The sequence below is a fragment of the Equus caballus genome, chromosome 14 (assembly GCF_041296265.1).
Source record: "Equus caballus isolate H_3958 breed thoroughbred chromosome 14, TB-T2T, whole genome shotgun sequence".
Lineage (NCBI taxonomy): Eukaryota > Metazoa > Chordata > Mammalia > Perissodactyla > Equidae > Equus > Equus caballus.
In genome coordinates, this window is record NC_091697.1 from 31352921 (window position 1) to 31376552 (window position 23632).

General features: G+C 36.2%; 1 protein-coding gene across 5 annotated transcripts in view; it reads right to left on the reverse strand.

Moving 5' to 3' along the window:
• TENM2 (teneurin transmembrane protein 2) overlaps window positions 1–23632 on the reverse strand; it is a 3416041-nt gene that overhangs the window by 3041849 nt on the left and 350560 nt on the right. For all 5 annotated transcript variants that reach the window (XM_070232931.1, XM_070232936.1, XM_070232935.1 and 2 more), the window contains exon 2: window positions 10070–10113. The gene's annotated coding sequence lies outside the window, so the exon portion shown is untranslated. The remainder of the gene's footprint in view (window positions 1–10069; window positions 10114–23632) is intronic.

A 23632-nucleotide genomic window follows, 5' to 3' on the forward strand; every position in this document is an offset into this window, starting at 1 on the left:
TTATCTGGCAAAGTTTTTATTTCTCCGTTGTTTCTGAAGGATAGTTTCACTTGATAGAGGATTGGTGGCTGAAAGTTTTTGTCTTTCAGTATTTTGAATACGTCATTCCCTTCTCTTCTAGCCTGTAAGTTTTCTGCTGGTAAATCCACTAAAAGCCAGATAGGGGTTCCTTTGTAGATTTTCTTCTGCCTTGCTCTCCTTATTATGTATTCTTTGTCATTGGCTTTTGCCAGTTTTAATATTATATGCCTTGGAGAAGGTCTTTTTGCATTGATGTAAGTAGGAGTTCTATTGGCTTCATGTATTTGTAAGTTCAGTACCTTCCTCAGGTTTGGGAAGTTCTCAGCTATTATTTCTTTGAACAAGCTCTATGCTCATTTCTCCCTCTCTTCTCCCCCTGTATTACCTACAATCCTTATGTTGCTTTTCCTAATTAAGTCAGATATTTCTAAAGAATTTCTACATTTTCAAAAAAATCTTAGTTCTATCTCTTCCTCCACCTGAAGCATTTCTATATTTCTATCCTCAAAATCACTAATTCTGCCCTCCATAATGTCAGCTCTATTTTTTATGGTTTCTGCATTATTTTTATCTAAGTAATTGTGTTTTTCATATCCAAAGTTTCTGTTTGTTTGGTTTTTTTTTTTTTGGAGCTTCAATCTCTTTGATGAAGTACTCATTCTGCTCATTAATTTTATACCTGTGCTCACTGAACTGTCTTTCTGAGTTTCCTAGTAACTCATTGAGTTTCTTTATGACAAGTATTTTGAATTCTCTGTCATTTAGATTGCAAATTACTGTGAATTAAGGATTGGTTTCTGGAGACTTGTAATTTTCCTTCTGCTCTGAAGTGTTACTGTAGTTCATCATGCTGTTTGATGCATTGATCCTTTGCCAGCACATTTGTAGTAGTATCAGGTTGCAGATTCTACCTGCCTCCACTGTTGGGGAGCAGGAGCTTTTCTTTCTGATCCTACCCCATCTGCTGGAAGTTGTGTCAATAGGGCTGCTCTCCATTTGAATGGCCTTGTCACAGCTGTTTGGTGGGTCACTCATGCACACACAATTGGGGCCTCTGTACCCCACTGCTGGGTCACTCTCATCTGAGCAGAACTGTTGTGCTTGACAGGGGACCAACTGAGCTGCTGGGCTAGGTGGAGGGGGGCACTTTCTTTCATATGCAGGCTTGCTCTGCACTTGCTGGCAGCTCAGTTGAGTCACTGAACTTGGTGGGCAGGGCCCAGTTCTGGGGGAGCTGAGCTGGCACCACTGTGTGGAGAGCATTGGCACAGGCAGGGCCACTCAAGTACAGTGGGCACTCTTGCATGCAGGGACACCACTCCAAAAACATTTCCATGCTGGCCCCTCTGCCACCACCTCCTCTTACAGTCATGCCAGACACTGTGTCAGGAACCATGACCTTGATCACTGCCCCCAGGGAGGGGGATAGGTCCATTCACCCAGTTCCACTGCTTCCCAGGGATCCAGTCCACCAGCCTTCAGATGTTTGGCTAAGTGGATCTTGCAGACATCCTGTTGTACTGTGTAGGGAATCCTCTATTGATTAATGGATGTCCATTTAGTTGTAACTCAGAGGGAAGAGATAAAGGGAGCAACTCACTCCACCATGATGCTGATGTCCATCAGGATTTTAATTAAAACTGGATTTGTCTTTTCAACTTGAACTAAACTGATAATATTGAACTAGTATCTCTGTCACACATTTAATATTTTACATCTAAGTATTTCTGCCTTTAAAACATGCCTCACAAGTGTGTGAAATAGCTGTTTAAAACAAGCAACAAGCAAGCAAACAAAAACTGGAAACAACAACAGAAGATATCCCTTTCTCATCAGGACTGTTTCAACCTAGGGAGAGTATTTTTCTGACAATTTGTGTGGCTAGTTAAATCACTTAGACCAAAGTCTGTGTGCAAAGGCATTTGGATCAGACTAAAAATATCACTGCAATTTCCAGTTATAATAATTTCATTTATGAAAGTTAACAGTTATTTTTACCCAAAGGTGATCCCTGGAAAAGATAGGTATATTTTAGTGCTGGTTCCTGCAGGTCATGAAGAATGAAAAATTATCTGTTCAACTTAATCAATGTACTTACTTATTCTAGATGACATTTCAAGTCTCCCAACAAATCAGAAGGTTCTTTTTCCTAACAGAATTAAAAAATTACTAGATTTCAAAGATTATTTTATGTTAATATTACCAATGTTAATAGATATTGGTTTTAACATAATATAACCTCAGTATTATCTTGGCTTAAATAAATTTATATTTGGATTTCATCATCTAAATTTGAAAACATGCCATTTTTCATGAGCATTTAATTCATTTAAATGACTAGGGTGTAAATTCTGTTCAATATGCTTAATCAAACCTTGGCTATTCTATACAGCAGTACTGACCAACAGAAATACAATGAACCACAAAAAAGAGCTGCATATAGAATTTTAAATTTTGTAGTAGCCACATTTAAAAAAGTCAAAAGAAACTGGTGAAATTAATTTTAAAATATGTATTATTTAACCTCATCTATACAAAATATTGTCATTTCAACCAGTTATCAATAAAAAAATAATATTTTACCTTTTTTTGCACTAAGCCTTTGAAATAGTGTTTACTTTACACTTACAGCATATCTCAATGTGAACTAGCCTTATTTCAAGTGTTTAATAGCCATATGTGACTAGCATCCACTATGTTGGGTAGTGCAGCTACAGAATATTATCTACCATGGAGAAAATTTCAAGTTCTATGCTTTTCAATCTATTTTATTTCCCCTTTTATGGCAATACTCTAATTCTTTCAAATACTTCAAATAATAATTTAAAAGATTTGATTTTGGGTGTTTTTTAAAAATAAAGGAAATGATTTATCATTTGAATAAACCTTTATTTCTTCCCATTTGCTTTAATTTTAAATGTCTATATGCTACTTTAACTCAATATGCAGATTGAGCTTACCAAAACTAAAGAGAGAAAGACTAAATGTAATAAATTAATGATTCTTTTGTCTTAATTATCAGCTGTGCGGGGAAACTTTCTCTGACCACCTTCTCTTATCTCCACCCCCATCCCACCAGTCACTCCATCATGTATTCTTGCTTAATTTTTTTCATGATTCCCATAACTATTTTAAAATGTATTATTTATTTAAATGAGTTCACCTGTTTATTGTTTATCTCAGCTACTATAATATAGGCTCTGGGAGAGCAGGTACATTTCTTCCCTCAAGCACCAACACTGTTCATTGCCTGGAAGAGTGCATAGCATGCTGGAGGTGCTCAATAAATATTTGTTCATTGAATTAGTAAATATCCTCATTGCATTTTAAAAGCATAGGCACTCTTCAATACAATTTACACTAAGCAAATCAGCTGAAATATTGTTTAGAAAGCTTCACTTGAGAGTCACTGCTTCTTAGGCTCTGTCAAGGAAGCAGTGCAATGTTTATGGTGTTCATATAACAGAACGTCCCTCCCCTTTAAAAGTGAGAAATTCAGAGATGGAAAAGTTCACATTTGTGATTCTAGGATAAGAGAAAAGCTTATGCTTTCTCTCAAAATATCATCTAGAATTTGACTAATACAATGCTATTAATACAATATACAAACATGTGTCTTTCTTGTTATCAAAAAGCCTCTAAAATTTAATTAAAGTCAATAAAGAAATTAAAAGCTTAATGAGAGCAAGAATCCTCTGAGTGTGTTCATGCTGTTATCAGCCTATGATGTTGTAAAAGATAGGATTATGATTTTATTGCCAGACGACCAAGAGGAGAGAAAGGATAACGACGAGAGTTGTGAGAAACCTCCTGGTGAGCGAAATCTCGGAGTGAACAACTATTGCGCTTAATCAAGTCAATGGAGAAATTAAATACAAAAGCGATGGCTTCGGAGCATAACCACCCATTGTTTAAAGTAAATATGGGAAAATAATTTGAGATTTATCTAAACAAGATTCCTATTTAACATGTGAAACTTTATGGGAAATTCTGGGATAGGGACTACCATCCCAATGTGATGTCTAAGTGATTAGAATTGGTCTGGATCAGAACACAAGTAATATTTTTATTATTTAACTTTAAAAATGAATAATATATAAACCAGAAATTCACTAAAAACTTCTAATTTTTTGCACTCAAATTAAGACCACCTTTCATCAGGTGTAGAAAGCTTCAGCAACTGTGGTCAAGAGAGAGATTTGTTGGTACAAGACTGAACTTTCCCTGCCTCTCACTACCTTCAGAAGTAGTACAGGGGATCCCCCAAGATACCCACAGGTTCTCATCACTTGTACCTTCTATGAGACCACCACCTCTATACCCTTTGTTCTTGTTTATTTCAGATCACCGTAAGAAGCCCCCAACTTCACCTTTCATTCCCCACATTTTCACCTCTTTAGGCTCTGAATATCTCCTGTTTAGACCCCCTCTCCCAGCTTTCCACAGTTCCTAAAACTTGCCCACTGTGCTCTGTGGAATTCATAGTGCATTATCTTCCAAATGCCCAGTATCCTCCACTTGACTCTCAATGTTCCCTTCATCATCTCACTCAAAGGAACGCAGATCTTCTCTAAGAATAATGCTTTCCCAGTAGATCACTGTGTGTTTTCTCCCTTTCCTCATACCCCTGGGGGCCTGGTGTTGGGCTGTGTCCTCTTTATATCTCATCTCCAGTTCCAGATTACTCCCTCTTCCTTTACTGTGAAATGAACAGAGCATTACTGATCAGATACTAACTACTACATACAACTCCTTCTTACAGTCAGTTCTTGGCCCTCATGTAATTTCACCTCATTTATTGAAGATTTTAGTTTCTGAGTCACTCTCTCAAAAACCTCTCCAGTCTTAAATCTAAGTGATAACAACTTATAGGAGATTATTCTTTCAACATTCTAACTTTATAGTACTTTGAAATCTTCTCCTCTAATGATCTTGTCTCCACCCTACCTCACCCAAGTTCTCTCATGGATGTACATATAACAGTAACATTTCCATATTCACAAGTTCAAACATTTACTTTCTGATCACTGCTAACTCTCTTTATTGCTCTCTCCCTTCAGTACCTTAACTCCAATGATTCTTTCTACCCATACAATCTACTGATCCTTTGACTTTTCATTCTCTCATCCTCATTTTATACTTATGTAATTTAACTTCCATGATTAATCATTATAATTACACACTAGCATACTCCCTTAACTCTCTTGTTCATCTCTTGATTTATTATATCCACTTGACAAAACCACAACCCTAATGAAATTCATCTCTCTGTCAACTCTGAACGTGTACCCACTCAGCTGAACATGAATTTTAAGTGACTCCTTAATACTGCTTGGTGCTTGTATTAAGTTTCCTACCCTCATAGATAACTGTATCATGCCTTTTCTCTTTAAACCTCCAACATCTCTCCCTCAATTACATTCTGAGTTAACAATCTTGTCTCTCATTTCACTCAGCAAATCAAAGCAACTAGAAAGGAGCTCCCCAAAACTCCCACCTTCCTATCAACTTCTGTATCCCTTTATTCTGTCTTTGATCTTAATGAAATAGATGATATGTCAACACTCCCATCTAACGCTCTCTGCATATGAGCCAGATCCAATGGTTTCTTACCTCTTCAAGAATATCACTCGTTTTCATCATCAGCTATACTTTCTCCACAAGATTGTTCCCATTCCCATCTCTCCTATAGCTATCACTCCTTTTATTTGCTCTCCTTTACAGAAAAACACTGAGACAATTTTCTCAAAACTTCATTTTCAATTTTTTTGCTCAGTTTTCAATTTTTCTCCTACTTTCATGGGGCTTTCACCCCCACCAATGATAAGTTCTCCAGCCTTACATACTTAACACAAGAGCAGTAAGTGACATGGTTGACCATTCCCTCCACCTGGAAGCACTTTCTTCATCTAATGTTCAGGTTATTTTCCTATCTCGTTGATCAAGATTGAGGTATCCCAATCTTTGGTTCTTGGATTTCTTCATTTTTTTTTCTGATCCATTAATTCCCTTGGTGACTTCATCCCGTCTCATGACTTTGAATCCTAAGTTAAATATTCAACTGCTTACTTAACATCTCCACTTTGATGTTTAATTGGCATTGCAAAATTAACAAGTGCAAAGCAGAATTTTGATTTTCCTACTAAACATGCTTCATCTTGTGTCTTCCAAACTTCAGTGAAAACTAGTCTCTCTTTTTGGTTATTTGTACCAGAAAACTTGTAGTCATTCTTGCCTTCTTATTTTATCTCATATCTCTCATCTGATTCACAAGTCAGTCTGACCACTTTTCATCTTTCCCACTGCCACTAACTTGTTCCAAACTAGATTATTTAAATTGCCTCCTCACTGGTTTTCCTACTTCAAACTTTGCTCTCACTCCTCATTGTATCTCAACATAATAGCCAGAATGATCTCATTAAAATTCAAGCAATATCTTGTAACTTCCATAGATAAAATCCTTCAATATTTCTACATTTCATTCAAACTAATTCATTTAGTACTTCAAAATCCATATGAGGTAAGTTCAAATATTAGTACCATTTTAGAGACCAGGAAGTGAGGCTCAAACAACAATAGTAACTTGCTCAAGTTTCTAAGCTGACAGGTGATTGTACTAGGATTCAATCTTATGAGTCCTGGTTTCAGAATCCATATTTTTTAGCCATTATGATTTACTGACAAAAATAGTTTTAAAAACCAACAAGAGCTTAAAGCCTACACACATCTGGGTCTGTAGACCTCTTCCCCTACTATTCTTCCCTTTGCTTACTCCTTCAGCCACCTAGCCCCATTGCTATTCCTTGAACTAGTCAATCAAACTGAAATGCTTAAAGTTCCCTCAAATTTTCCTTGCTTCTTTGTTTACATGTCCATTCATCACTTCAGTGTTCTGTTCTTCCAGTTTCTGATTTCTGCATGATTCTCTAGTATATGTCACATCTTTTCAACCATGAAAATTATTCTCTTTGTCCATTTAGTAAGTGACATCTAGGTGTTGGGGTGGCATTTGACCAGTACTGCCCATCAAGACTCTGGCTTCAAAAAGTCAGGCTCCAGATAATTAATTTCTAAGACTGAGAGAGCTAAATCCATGGATCTTTCAAAGTCCCCCAGCTCTTTCCCATCTTAAGGTCTTCGCATTGCCATTGCCTCTACCTGGAATGTTCTACTTCTGTGTTTCTGCATTGCTGGCTTCTGCTTAACATTCATGTCTCTGCCCATATGCTACCTCCACAGGGAAGTTTCTTTGACCACTCAAGCTGACATAGGCATCATCAGTCTCTGTCTAACCACTCAATCCCATCACCCTATTTTATTTTTTCACAGTGAAGTATTTGAAAATTTCATTTATTTACATGCACATTGATTACCTCCCCCAACTAGAATATGAGCTCCATTAGCAAGAACTTTTTCACTTTGATTTCCCACCACCTAGATTAGAACCTTCACGAGGAAAATGATCAATAAATATTTTTTTTAAATCCATGAATAAATCAGTATTTTTGTCTTTCTTGATTCTAATGGGTGAAAAAACAGCAATCTGTATGGCAATTTCTGAATTTTGTGTGGTTTTAAAAACTTGGTAGAGAAATACCGATTCTCTCTTACAATTAGTATATGTATACTAGGGTCTATTCCCAACTTACCTTAATAGAATATAAATAAGACATGTAAAATTTTAGTTCTCTCTTAAAACAATTTTAGCTTAGAAAAGTTCTCTCTTTTCTAAAATAGAGAAGTCTTTTGCTGTTTGTAGCATACATATATAAATACATATACATATACATATATATGTATATACACACACAAATACATGCACACACACGAATATCTCTCTCTTTACACCTATCTATCTATCTATATGAACACACACATTTAATTACACTTTTGAATTACTTAGAATAGTCTCCTTCCCATACTGTTATTTGGCAAGATATTGTTTGTTTTCTTATAGTTCAAGGTTAGATGAGTAGAGACAAGCTGCCAGACCAGCAAATATACCTCATGAGAGAAATGTAGATTATTAATAAATGCTATAAAACACACCCTGACATTTTGGCATGTTGTGCCCCAGCAAATTAGAAGGGGACCTTAGTTCTTAAGAGAAATGCTACAGCTCCAATCCTTTTCAAATTGATCTATGAATATAAACCTGGCACTCACTTCATTGTATACAAGTGGCAAGATAAACAAAGGTTAATGCTCAGCATATAAAAATTTAAAGGAAGAGAACATGATGAGGAAACCGCATGTTTCTTCAATAAACAAGTCAAGATTATTAATTTCAGAGAAATACCAGCTTTCATATAATAACAACAGTAACAGTAAGGATGGTTACATACATCAATAAAAAACGGTTATTTAATTTCCTTTTAGCTTACTCTACATCTCCCTCTTATCCTGATTTAGTTAATTCTTGTGATATGGGAGCCCCATGTGAATGATAATTTTTAAAATCACTTTCTGTTTGTTTAGACTTAAAAAATATAATAAGACATCCCAGAGAAAGGAAAGCCTATATTCACAAAAAAAACCCACACACAAATATTCACAGCAGCTTTCTTCATAATATGCAAAGACTGAAAACAACCAAATGTCCTTTAATGGGTAAATGGTTAAATAAACTCTAGTACAATCATACCATGCAATACTATTCAGCAATAAAGAGAAATGAACTATTGATACACTATGTGTATGGATCTCCAGGGAATTATGCTGATTGAAAAAAAGCCAAAACTGTCAGGGTAGATATTGCATGATTCCACTTACATAGCATTCTTGAAATGACAATATTTTAGAAATGGAGAAGAGATTAGTGGTTACTAGACGTTAGGGAGGATCAGAGGGTGAGTACGGCTGGAAAAGGTCAACAGGAGGGATTCTTGTGGCAATGCAAATGTACTATATATTAAACATATCCATGTCAATAACCTGTGATTTGCAGTATAATTTTGCAAGATGTTCCTCTGGGGGAAACTAGGTAAAGAACACATGGGGTTTCTCTATATTAGCTTTTACAACTGTGAGCAATTCTATAATATCTCAAAACAAAAAGTTGAATTAAAAAATAATGAGACAATTGCTGAGATAAATATGATCTCTAATTGGAATATAAAAATCTGGAAATTAACTGGCTCTTTTTGGAATTAAAATTTATATTTTTCTTTAACTTTGTCCTATCAAACCAATGTTCTGACTATATACTTAATAAGACAAATATTGATTCAAAACTATTAATAAGTACCTAAATAACTATGACCAGGTCATACTTCATTTCCAAAATTTTATTCCTTTTGCTAGAGATGCATCAAATACACAGCTAAGTTGAAACTAGGGCATCGATTATCCAGCATCATATTCAGATAGCTCAGGATCAGTGGGGTCTTCTGAAAGGGAAATTTTGTGTTTAAATGTTGTTTCTGGCCTTTGCATAAGCTTCCTGTTCATTTTTTCCCCATTGCATTTTAACCTTTTGGATTTCAGGATAACTGCTTCAACGAAGAAAGTACTTGGTATTTGAAATTGCCAAACAAGAGTTCAAGTTCCAATATCTTCTTAATAGTAACATAATCTAGTGCAAATAATTTTCCTGCTCTGAGACTGTTTCCTTAGCTATAAAATGGAGCTGCTACCTAACTCTTAGGTTTACTACGAGGATAAATGGGAACGTTTCATTGAAGCAATCCATTTCAGTGGCTGGCACATGATAGGTGATCATTTTATTGATCATTAATGCATGCATTCAACAAATATCTGCTACATGCCAGACGCTCATCCACAAGCAAGCATTCTGGCTCTCCCAGAAGGTACTTCTAGAGGCAAAGATGGGCAACACAGATATAAAAAATAAATAAAAATCAGGTGGTGATAAGTACTATAAAGTAATAAAACAGGTTAATGGGGAAAAAAGTGCCTTTAGAAGAGGAGCAATCTACTTTCTCTCTGCTCTTTGTATATTGGACATTCTATTAGGAAATATAAATAATGTCACGCAATAAACATGTTATTGTTTTTTAGAAAATTTTCATTAATTAAATGTCCTTACCATTAGAAGTTCTTCATAAGGTAAGATCCCAAAAGATGATTTTCCTGATGGGGAAAAAATAAACGACTAAAATTAGAAATAATGAGTTACATCATTTAATATTTAGGTTTCATTTTAAAATTTAGATTTCTCCTTTTTTTTTTGAACATGCCCATACTTATTCAAATAAAACTATTATCACTATTTGAACAGTCAAAATATTTTTACATTTATTTTGACATTATTGGCCTATCACCAAGTAAAAAAGCACACCAACCATGCAAGGTAAAAATCCTCAGAGATTTTCCACTTCTAACTGTAATATTAATCATATAACTTTTATTGGCCTCAGTTTCCTCAGTTATAACATCATGGAATTTGCTTCAACTGAACTACAGCATATCTAAAATTCTAATTCTGTTCAAAGCTAATCCAAAGTAATTTTAACTAGTTTAAAGAAAAGGTTTATACATGTTAATTTTGAGATGCTAATTACACACACACACAACTTATACACAAAGTATCAAGTTATATTTCATGTATCTCATGTTTAAATTGGAATTTGAAGTTATTCAGTAATTTTCAACTATTTAATTTCAATCAAGAGAGGAACATATATTCCTTAGACAAATACTGGAAGCCTGAGATGAAGGAGAAGAAAGAAAACTCTAATTTGTCCCTGAGTGATTTAAATGCTTTTAAAAGAATCTTTGGCTCATAGAAGATATTTATTTCTGCACCATTACTTTTTTCAATCCCTATCATCTTTTTTCCACTAATATACTTTAATTTAAATTTGGAGTAGCAACTTAGAATTGAGCAAAAGCAATAGTTTTCCAAAATCAGAAGGCCGCTGTGAATCACTTTCAATAAGAGAAGAAAAACAAATGAATTCCAGCCAGCATTAGGCTCTGGAATTCAAATTACAAGCACTCTGAGGAGTAATTATAGTATGTGGTCCAAGTATCCTGCTGCTCAGGTCCATTAACATTGCAGACCCTGCTGAATTATGAAAATGTTCCTAAGATCTAACATTTTTACAAAAAGATGCCGAAACCAAATCCCCAAAATGCTCCCTTGATAAATAAAAGGTTATATAAAACCCAATATTTATATTGTGGTCCTAAGAAAACTTGAAGACATACAGATATATCTCACATGTTAAAAGTGGTGAAATGTCTAATATTAAAATGAATGGGCAAAGCAACTGAAAACTCTGTTAAACAGATCTGATTTTAAATTCCATCACCAACAGAAAATGACTCTGGCACTTCTAAAGTAATAAAGCCCAGAGGTCCTTCTACGCAGCTCAAGAATGCAGACGGGGGCAGGTGAAAGTTACATGACGGTTGATTTCATCTTAATATAAGGGGGAAAATGCATTATGAGATAGAGTGTTCTCAGAGGCTAAAAACATTTAAGCAAAGGATAGTTTCATATTAGACCATCCTAGAAAAGACTTCTGACTAGAGGGTCGCAACGCTTCTTTCCCACACTTATAGTAGTATAATTCTGTGCTTCAATAACCTTTATAGCGACCTTGCAAGAAAATCTGAGATGCAAAACAAATCTATGTTAATATTTTAAATATCAAGTCTCTATGAAGCATTTCTTTAAAAACTTGCCATGCTTTTCACGAATGTATCAAAATCACTTCTTTGTAGGCCCTTACATTTGGAGTTTCCTAGGTCTCAATCTTTCCCTCCCTTTCCCTCAATAACTCCTGAGTATCTGATAGGTCCTAGGTATGTATCACCTGCTGCAAGAATTCTTCCCTGCCATAGAGACTGCATTAAGAGCCCTTCTATGCATTTCCATAGAATGTGCGTCCACCCTATAGCACTGCTTTCATGTTATGTAATAACTGTCTATTTCCCTTACTAGACACTAGACCATAGACTCCCATAGGCAGTAGTTGTGATTACAATTAAAATGGTATCCAGAAAAATTAGTCCTGTGAGGACAACACTTCCAGAATGTTGATATGATACTTTAAAAGAAGATCATTTTTTGAGATAAATTTGGAAAATATTGGATGAGACCGAAGTTAAGCAAATTTGTTTACTGAAGGATATCACAGAGCCATGGAAGTGTTTTATATTCTGTAAATTATTTTTATTATTAAGAGGGTAAATGGATGCAGAATTTCTTAACATTAGTTTGCCTCAGACTCATTTTTTGTCATGGTGCATCTTATAAGACTAGGGTTCCTTCTCACTCAGAGAACACTGAATTATTTTATTCATCAGTTCCCTGGATAGTATCTGGCACAAAGTGGGCATGTAAGAAAAACTAATTTATACCAATTACTAAACTGTAAACTAACTGGCTTTCAGTTTTCTTGGTAAACACCACCCTACCTACCCCAAACTATTTTTTTTAGATTAAAAGGAATTTGTGATCATCTTCTTTACTCCGATTGCAGGAATTCTTTCTCTGGTATATTCGGTCATTCAACTCCTGTGAGACAAGCTTAGGGCTGGAGACATCATATCTACATGAGGCAGTATGTTTCATTATTAGATAACAATTGTTTAAAAAATTCTTTTTCATTGAACTTACAGCTGAGTGTCTCTAATTTTAGTGCACTGATAGGAGGTCTTTGTTTTCGAACAACCAAATAAAAGGTTATACTTTCTTCTCCATAACACGTCAAAGGCATTCCTCTTAGGTTTCTCCTCTCTGAGCTAAACATCTTACTTCCCTGATTTCTACTGCAGTGTGGTTTCCAGATTCCCCAGTTGACAGCAATCTTGTTATAAAATTTTAGTTTATTGATTCTGGTATATTCTTCTAAAGCGTACTTCAAGTCAAGGTAAGATAGAATCTCAATATTTTGTAAAGATGCCATAGCTCAATTCTGTGTTCTTTATTCCACTCATATTGCTCCTGTTGCCCAGAAAGTTTTTTCTTCTTCCCTTTACCTCTTCAAACGTGATTTACACTTTGAGATAAAGCTCAACCACACTGCATGCCCAACTACATTAGCTGTCATTTCTTCTCTCCTGCTTTCAGATAAATCATTTAAAACTCATAGCTATTATCATAATTCAGCCTCCCATTTTTCTGTGTTATTCACTGACATTCCATGTGTGCTTTTCTTCACTCACTAAGAAGTTATAAGAATTGTGAGGGTAAGTGCTTTCTTTTCTGCTTTTCTAGAGCACTATGTAAACTGTTTTCATACATGAAAACTATTGATTAACCAGCTGCCTGAAAATGTTCATACACATTTACATACAGATTTCTACGGCAATAGCCCTTATGAACCTCCCTGCTCCTTGATATTTAGAGGGCTAAGGTAAATGCCACGGGGCCAGATAGAGTCATTTAGTATGCAGCTTGCTTCCTGACCTTCCAAGCTTTTCTCTTCACTGGGAAGGAAGGGTAGTGTGCTGAAGGCCTGAAAATGACACTTCTAGATTCTCTTGCCTAGGTTTCTGATTGATTCTATGAATGGGAGGCACTGGTAGGAATTTAGAAAGCAGAAGTAACACAAAAATCATTCTGTTTGCAACTCTCAAAGCAGCAGAAAGGCCACTGCTAGAGAAGTGTAGACTCCAGCATTCTCAGTACCTCCAGCGGCAGCTGAGGCAGTCCCATTCCAGAAGCAGTGGCATAGCTCAGCTGTGAGTGCTCCCCCGGACAGAGGCAGAAGCAGCTCCCTGATATGAGGTAAAACCCACTCTTTGCCTTCCCTGCCCATCTAGAACTTTTGTAAATGATTCTCTGCATTGAAAACCTCTCTCTTGGAGGAGACACAAATGGCCAATAAACATATGAAAAGCCGTCAGGGAAATACAAATTACAACCAAAGGAAATACTACTCAATAACCCCTCGAGGAGACACCCAGAAAATACAGAAATCAAAGAAAGAAGACACCAAGTGTTGAGGAGGATATAGAGCAAGCAGAATTCTCAAACACAGTGGTGGAAAGGTAAACCTGGTGCAACCTCTCTGGGAACCTATTTGGCTGTTTCTACTGAAAGTGAACATATGCAATCTCTGTGACCCGGAAATGCCATTTCTAGGTATAGATTCATCATAAAAATGTACAAATGTTTACCCAAAGACATGTAATAGAATGTTCATAGCATATTGCTTGTTATAGCTGAAACCTGGATATTACTCAAATCTTCATTAACATTAGAAGGATAAATTGAAGTATGTTCACATAATGGGACACTACACAGAATTGATATAACTGTCTACACTACATGCAACAGTATGAATGAATGAGACAAACATAATATTGAAATGAAGTCAGACATAAAAGGGCACATACTGTATCATCCCTTTTATATAAAATTTTTAAAAAATGAAAGCATTCTCTGCTGTAAGAAGTTACAATAATGGATTACTTTTGGAGGAAGCAGAAAAGGGTCTATTGGGGTGCTAGGAATGATCTATTTCTCTATCTGGGTGCTGGTGACATAGGGATGTTCACTTGGTGAAAATTCATTGAATTTTCTGTACACATATTGTACTTCAATACAAAATTTTTTTAAAGTTCTTGGTCTACTTCAGACCAGGATATACTAGTGACTTTGTCACTGCATGGCTGGGGTAATATTAGCCTAGAAAACTTAAAAGCAAGTACTCAGCATTTCTTTTGGCCATTACAACAACAAGCAAGCATTAATAAAGCTTCCTCAAAATTTTTTAAAAAATTAACTCTGTGTGAAAAACCTAGAGTGAGTTCTGTCTTCTTGACTTAATGCATAGAGATGTAGTTTTATTTGCTTTCAAAGCTAATATATGGAATTCTTATGTACCATTTCAAAATGACTTTAATAATTTATGTAAAATAACTAAAAATTCCAGAACACACACATTAAAAATTTTGCCAAAATCCCATGAAGTATTCCCAAATTGATAAGAAATCTCAGGCTTTAAAAATATATAACAAACACCAGAGTCATTTTCAAATATATTTTAAACACCTCACTGTCCCTTCCAGATCATATTTAAACACTTTCATTCATTACCATTATTTTTATGAAATCTCTCGAGTCTTGCACAAGAATAAAATTTTTCTGCTTCCAGACAAGGAAAAGGAGTTATTAAATAAGTAGAACTTGAATAGAGATAATTTGTTTTATTTGACTTTCATTATTAAATAAAACCCAGGGACTCAAGACTACTTAATGGAATTTTTTTAAACATACAGAGGCACATCACCTAAGTACAATTACAATTGATACCATATTTCTTTATGAGACTCCTCATTCATAGGGATAAGAATATAGAAACAAAATATAAAAAAAAAACTTTGCAAGGCAATTATAGCAGGCAATGACCCAAGTAGTCAATTTCTTAGCCATTTTAGCAAGTACTCCAGCAGAATGGGAACCATTATCATTCTAAGTGATCAAACCAAAAAAAGGATCCTACATAAAGTGCAGAATGTGCTGATCCCTGGATAGTAAAAAAAAAAAAAAAAAAAAAAAAAAACACAAAAAAAACAAACACGTATAGATGAGGTAAGAATAGCAGGATCAAGCTGTGTACTGGATTTACATTTTACATGGCTAAAATTAAAAACTCTAATTTAATTCTTGAGTTTACCAAATAGGAAAAGAGCCACAAATCCTTTGTATATTAAGTTCTTAAAGTTTTATTGTTTACAATGTTTATCATTTTAAAGTAATCTTTTCAAGAAGGGTATGTTGTTCGTATATATTTTGAGCCTTGTGTAGGGGAGGAAGACTTTTCCTCTAGCTAATGTGGGTTCATCTGGCCAGAGAATGAATTAAATTCACGTGAGACAGAATAGCAAGAGAAACTTAAACAAAGCTTTATGAGGAACCATGGCCTGGGGCCTTTCTTCCCGAAGGAAGAAAGGGCACCGAAGAAGTGGGGTGCACATAGTGGTTATATACCCCCAAACAGGGTGTTTCACATTTGATTGAAATGTCCCTCCCACAATAGTCACAAGACTGCCCTGTCAGCACAGCACTTGATGGACACAGCAAATAGTGGGTCTGCTATCTCAGTGGGCGTAGCAGGAAGAAAGTCTATTGTCTTGACCTGGGTGGTCACAGGTGAGTGCAGCAATCAGTTCCTAGCCTAAGGAAAGATGCTTAATCCTTAAAGAAATGCCAGCGTTGGGAGGGGAAGGGAAGTCAGTTACAGGAGGTTACCAGACAAGCACAATAAACAAATGCAGATTTAAGTCCTTGCCTTCCCCATTGATAGATTAAGAGTTTCTAGAGACAAGGTCATCTCCCCTTCTTCCTGGTACAGGGAGGGAGATATCTTTACAGATGGAGAGTTCCTTTACAATGTAAATGTCTCTTACAAAGGGTAAGTAAATTCTACTTTTCAGTTGCTTTCCTGTCTGCCAAGAAACCAGCTTCAAATAATCCTCATGCCAAAGAGACATATCTTAGGGTGGCCATTTCCAGGTCCCCATACTTGTAAAATTTGAAAGTATTTCCATTGCCTTTGCCCATAAAAGACACTTTGTTTGGGCATGAAATTTTGTATACCATTTCCCTTCAAATTCTAATGAAATTTAATGCTATAGAGGAGAATCCTGATGCTGAACTCCCTTTGCACTTTTAGGTAACTATATTCTCTCTAGAAAAGTATGAAATTTTTCCCTATAATTAAAAAAAATCCAAATGTCTCAGTATGTCTTTTTCCATTAATTTTACTTGCAAGGCAGCATATATCCTTTTTAAATTTTATTTTCAGTTCATATTACATTTGCAAGTAAATCATTCTATAAGTTATACAAAACATATAAAAGAGACAATGGGCTCCTTTTATTTTTATTTAGAACATTCAATTAATTCCGTAATCATCTTGTCTTTCCAAACTTAAGAATAGCAAACATATTAGTGTAACTTTCATTCCTCTTATCATTCCTTAAATGCACTACTGTATCCGCATCCTGAATGATTTTATTGTTTCAAGTATCCCTCCAATTCATCATCTACATCAGTATTTCTCAACCTTGGCACTATCAACACTAATGGGGCTGGATATTTCTTTGTGATGGGAGCTGCCCTGAACATTATAAGATATTTAGAAGCAACACTACTCCTTACCCACCAGATGACAGTAGCCACTTCCCAGGCCATCATGACAACCAAAACTGGCTCTAGACATTGCCAATTGTCCCCTGGGAGGTAAAATCACCCCCATTGAGAACTACTGATCTACATTACTCCTAGAGCTATCTTTCTAAGAATACTCAGATTATTAATTATTCTGTTTAAATAATTCCTTTTAATGGTTATTCTTCTTCACCTTTAAGACAAGCATATTACCCAGGACTTTTGTACTAAGTCTTGGTACTGTGGGGACCTGGAATTGGCCACCCCAAGATATGTCTCTTTGGCATCAGGATTATTTGAGGCTGATTGCTTTTGATAACCTGGGACAGGGAAGGAGGCTCTGAGGAATGGAACTTGCCCTTTGTTAGGACAAGTTTACATTTGTAAGGTAAATCTCTATCTGTAAAAGGTGCCTCCCTCTCTGTACCAGGAAGAAGACAGGTGAGGACCTTCTCTCTAGAAACTCTTAATCAATACCAAAGGCAAGGACTTAAATCTGCATTTTATTGTGCTTGTCTGGTAACCTCCTGTAACTGACTTCCCTCCCCCTCCCAACTTTGGCATTTCTTTAAGGATTAAGCATCTTTCCTTAGGCTAGGAACTGACTGCTGAGTTCACCTGTGACCACCCAGCTCAAGACAATAGACTTGCCTCCGGCTACGCCCTCAGAGACAGCAGACCACTACCTGCTGTGTCCATCAAGCACTGTGCTGACAGGGCAGTCTTGTGACTATTGTGGGAGGGACATTTCAATCAAATGTGAAACACCCTGTTTGGGGGTATATAACCACTATGTGCACCCCACTTCTTCGGTGCCCTTTCTTCCTTCGGGAAGAAAGGCCCCAGGCCATGGTTCCTCATAAAGCTTTGTTTAATTTTCTCTTGCTATTCTGTCTCATGTGAATTTAATTCGTTCTCCGGCCGGACGAACCCCCATTTGGGAAGAGGAAATGTCTTCCTCCCCTACAGTACTCATTTCTAAAATCACCTCACTACATCATGCACTTTTGGTGCAACCACAAAGAACTATTTGTCTTTCAAACAACACACTCCACTCTTTTATGCTTTTGTGTTTTTGCTTATGTTAATCCCTCTACAAGGATTGCCTTTTCCTTGATTTCTAGTTGGAAAATTGTGACTAATCTGTTAAAACAAGTTAAAACGTCACCTCTGTGCAGTTTTTTCCCCACAGATCCATAGCATTAAATATTGTACACACAATGGAAATATTTTCTTCATCATTTATTTGCCCAAATTTATTTTTACTATTTTGAGTTACAATAAAATTTTGTCATTTTAGAGAATGCTACATAATGAAGCCAACATTGTTCTGTTACTGGTTAACCAGGAAAACAAAACCCATTATTCTGTAATGATGGAATCATTTCCACCTAACTTTATTACATTAAATTTGCTTAGAGAGAAGCTCATCTGATGCATGTCTGCCCCCTCATAAAGCCTTCAGGCATAGTTTTTCAATTTGGCATTTTCACTCCCAGAAGAGCTTAGTTTCATCTGCGCACTGGAAGATTTCACAGGGCTGTCTCTTCCAACTCATTTATTAGCCCATTTGATAGTACCAATCCCTAGTGAACTCAGGTAAGTAAAATTCTGTAAAAAGCAAGAAGCACTTTACCTGAAAATGTAACTGAGGTCACCAGTGTGCATATATGCTACCACATGCTTTGGGTCAGACTGTCCAATAGAACTTTCTGTGATGATAGAAATGTTCTATATTTGCACTGTTCAGTATGGCAGCCATATGTAGCTACTGAGCACTTGAAATGTGGCTAGTGTGATTAATGAACCAAATTTGAATTTTATTTAATTTATTTAAATTGTAATTCAAATAACCATATACAGCTACACGGCACAGATTTGGGCTATCACCAAACTGTTTTCCTAGATTTTCACTCAAAAAGGAGTCTGGGATTTTTGTCAATTACTTCTCATACTTCAGTTGAGAGTTCCAAGAGAAAGAGATAAGTTCTACAGTGCGTCATTCCACCTCTCATCTTGCATTATCAACTCCATTTGGAGGTATAAGAAACAAGAAAAGGGGGCTGGCCTGACATGGCAGTGCAGTGGTTAAGTTTGCACGCTCTGCTTTGGCAGCCTGGGGTTCACAGGTTTGTAACCCCAGGCATGGACCTGCGCACCGCTTATGGAGCCATGCTGTGGCAGGCGTCCCACATATAAAATGGGGGATCTCACATCAGGGCCCATCTTCCTCAGCAAAAAGAGAAGGATTTGCAGCAGATGTTGGCTCAGGGCTAATCTTCCTCACCAAAATAAATAAATAAGAAAAGGAGGTCTGAGCAACAGTATATATAATCCAATTCAAAACCAGCTTAGCAAGGCCAGGACTTTTTTAGTTACAAGAAAAACAACATCTGATTAAATTTGACTTATTGATGAATCACATACATTTCCCCTAAATGATATGATCTATTGAGATTATTCTAGAAAAACTAAAGAGAAAAGACTAGTGTCTAACAAAGTTTTGTAGAAGAGAATGTTTTTGTGAACACTAAAAGAGCGAGAATAACAAAGTCCAAAGAATCTAATAAGATCAGTAGTGAGCACTGGATAGTGGTCAATAAAAATGGCATGAGGGGATGACAGAACCAGAGGGGTACCTGGTGACCATAAAGGCCCATGACTTAATATAACTGAAGACAGCCTTTCCAACCACTTATTCCATTTTGTTATTAGTGCTGTCGACTTGACTTCGACTCCTAGCAACCCTGTATACAGCAGAGTGGAACGCTGTCCAATATTTTCTGTGTGCCATCCTCTCACTTTCTGGCACCATGTCAGACAATGCTCCACTGCTATTCACAGAATTTTCATGGCCAATTTTTTCTGGAAGTGGGTAGCCAGGTCCTTCTTCCTAGTTTGTCTTGGTCTAAAAGCTCCACTGAAACTTGTCCACCATGGTGACCCTGCAGGTTATTTGAAATACTGGTGGCATAGCTTTCAGCATCACAGCCACACATGGCTGCCACAGTGTGACAACCCACAGAGGGTGGTGTGGTTTCCTCACCAGGAAACAAACCTAGGCCATGGAGGTGAGAGTGCTGAATCTTAACCATTAGACCCCCAGCACTGGCTTCCCAAGCTCTGACAAAGGAAGGAAAATGGATAAAGTAGAACTTGAGATAGATGGTCCCTAAGTTTTGCTTAATAAGACTAAAATGAAGGGAGAATCACACATGGAATGTTTCAATAGGGCAGAGTCAAAAGAAAGGGCAAAAAGTTGAAACAGAAAAAATAAAATTGAAAAAGCAGAGTACTTTATAAATCAATTATTTCCCACAGCATATTTACTCGTTTTAAGAACACAAACCTGCTAACTGCACCATGATGTATTCTAATTTATCTCTCTTCTACAGTGCGATTTCTCCAGCTATAATTTAAAATTTAATTATGTTCTTAATTAGCCATTTCTGCTCAAGGAGTGATATGCCCCTAGAGTGGCAGAATACAATTATCCATCCACCAAGTTCATATTGAACATATTCCATGAACTACCAGTGCTCCTTGGCCTGAGAGGTGACTTCCAGCTGGGTGATCATAAAGACTTCAGACTGAAGGTGAGATATAAATTGACTTTGATGGATGGATAGGAAATAAGACAATACGACATCTGTGTGTCCCATCAGTGCTATCCTGGAAAATTGTCCAACAGACCCACCCAACAATTATTTACTATTTAATTTTTCTTGGATCAAACTTTGTTCAACATTCTATTAACTATTATTTAGGGAACAGATTATGAAGCTACATGTTAACTAGCAGATTTTTACCCTGTAAGACAGTTAGCAGTTTCGCATCTCACCTAGCAATCTTATTTTAACATTTTCCCTTCCATCTCTATACTTATTAGGTTCCTCAATTGCTCTTTGAATTCTCTTCACCATCTTGTTGCTTCCCTCCTTAGTAAGTTAAATATAGCTTTGGCACGTGCTCATTTTTATAATTATATTAGGGTCATGCATATAATTTTACAGAAATTACATTTTGAAATAGATAGGGGTTTAAAAAGAACAAAAGCAGTCCAGGTAGCAAGGAATTGAGTGATAAAATGCAAAATATAAGCAAGATCAAAGAAAAACCTTTTTTTCTCTCTAAATTCACCCAGTATCTGCTCTGGCAGGATGCAAAGAATAGCTTGCCCCAATGACACTAGATGAGCTAGAGTTAGAGGAAATAAACATTTCATAAATGTAACGACACAAGAAAGAAACCAAAGACAAAATAACATAGCCAACTGATATATATTACAAAAAGAGGGAAAGCTAATTTATGTTGTTAAAGGAAGTAGTTATCTTTGCAGAATGAGGGGGCAGCGGCTCAAAGGAAAAACAAGGGGCCCTCCTGGGGCGCTAATAATGCTTTCTTTCTTATGACACAGATGTGTACAGTTTATGAAAATTCATCAAGCTTATGAGATGTGCACTTTTCTGAATGTCAATTATACTCCAATAAAAAATGACCACGCATACCAAAAATGTTTGAAAATGCTCATAATAAAAGGAAGAAACAGATCCGTTTTCTTAAAAATTCTGGATTTGGTAAAGTTTCCTCTACATCATGTTTAGATGTATCTCTTTCTGTCACTATATGTATGAGGTCTACAGGATCCATAATTTCTTTCCCAAAGAATTGTCACCACTAAATCCACTTTCGTATGTGGTCTTCTTGCAAATATGTCACCTTCTCTGCATGAACCACACCCAAGATATGAGATGTTAGAATTATATTTTCAATTTCTTTAAAATGTCACAAGTGAAACCTAAAGATATTTGACTAGAAATGTAAATGCAGAATCTTTCTATGATTTTCTAGAAGTTTTCTATGATTTTCTCCCAATATTTTAAAGCTATCTTGTGACACTGAGTTGACAGCAATATTTTGGGAGATAGGAATTTATCAGTAATTTACAAAGTATATAATTTCCTCTTCAGAGGAAAAGAAGTCATTTTCAACATATTTATGAGATGATTGTTATGTAATTAATTTTTTATAATTATAAATATTAGCCAGTGGTATAAATAAGTTTTGGGTACAACCAGCTCTTGGTAATCATATTGCTCAACTGATTGATGACATGGAAGTGCAAATAGTACCCAGCCTACTATCTGCGTGTGAGGAACATATGGTGAATATCAGGCATGTATTTAGAAAGAAGAATGGAGAACATGGTTAAATCTGATAAACTAGTTAAGTGGAGGTAGGTTAAGTGGAGATAGGTCAAGGACATTTCTGCCATAGTGCAGTTTTGGTTGTAAGGGCATGAAGAGCAGAATTTGAAATGAGGTTCATAGTTATATCAAGTCCAGATCATGGAAGGTTCTAAATTAACAGGTTATTGAGTTTTTGTATTATTTTTATTGCCAAGAAACCAAGGAAGATTTTTGAGCAAGCAAGTGACATAGTAAAAATTTTGCTTCAAATAATCTCATCTGGAAGCATTGTACAAGTTGGAAAGAATAAGAAGTTATTAGCCTATCCCATGCATGAAGCTGCTCAGGGTGGGAGATAAGACAGGCTGAAATACATTTCAACAGACGTGCCATTAGTGAAAATGAGAGCATTGGGAAACAAATCCACATGTAGCAATACATTATACAAAACAAGCAGGAATAAAAGTATTTTCTCTAACTCTCCAAGGAGTTCTTCTGTGAATGAAAATATTAATAACTGATCAGCAATCAATTACTTCAGTGATATTGTCCAAACATGGCAGCTCAATTATCTATTTATGTCAAACCAAAAATGCAGATGCATGTATATGCTCTTCAAACATTGTTATTTTTCCAATTTTATAAAACTGAGTTGTTCTGTGAAGGATATTTGTTCCAGTATTTTTTCTTCTGCAAATATAGTGTTGGTATGTTATAACTCCTTCTGTAATGGATTGCTTTACTCCAGTACAATGTTTTATTTTTCAATATCAATCAAGGTAGAATTAATCTTACTTACGTGGCAATTACAGAATAGTGGGGAAAATTTTAAAAAAAACAACTGAGGCCAGCCCCATGGCCTACTGCTCAAGTTTGGCATGCTCTGCTTTGGCGGCCTGGGTTCAGTTCCCAGGCACGGACCTACACCATTCATCAGAAGCCATGCTGTGGCAGTGACCTACATACAAAATAGAGAAAGACTGGCAAGATATTAGCTTAGGGCTAATCTTCCTCAAGCAAAAAGAGGAGGATTAGCAACAGATGTTAGTTCAGGGCCAATCTTTCTCACAAAACAAACTAGTGTGCTTTTCCAATGGTTTCAGGTAGGCTCCAAGAACAATTGGGTAACTAAAATTCCAGGTGGAATTAAAATGGCTGACTGTGTAGTATCAATACCCCATTAACTGAAAAAAACACACAAATTGAGCATATGAGTTTAAAAGAAGTCTGTCAGTATTGAACAATAGAAGGCCTTGCATTGTTTTACATCTTAAAAGCTTGTCTGGAGCAAAGGGACATGTAGGCAAAATGCCCCACACCGGGCTGAGAT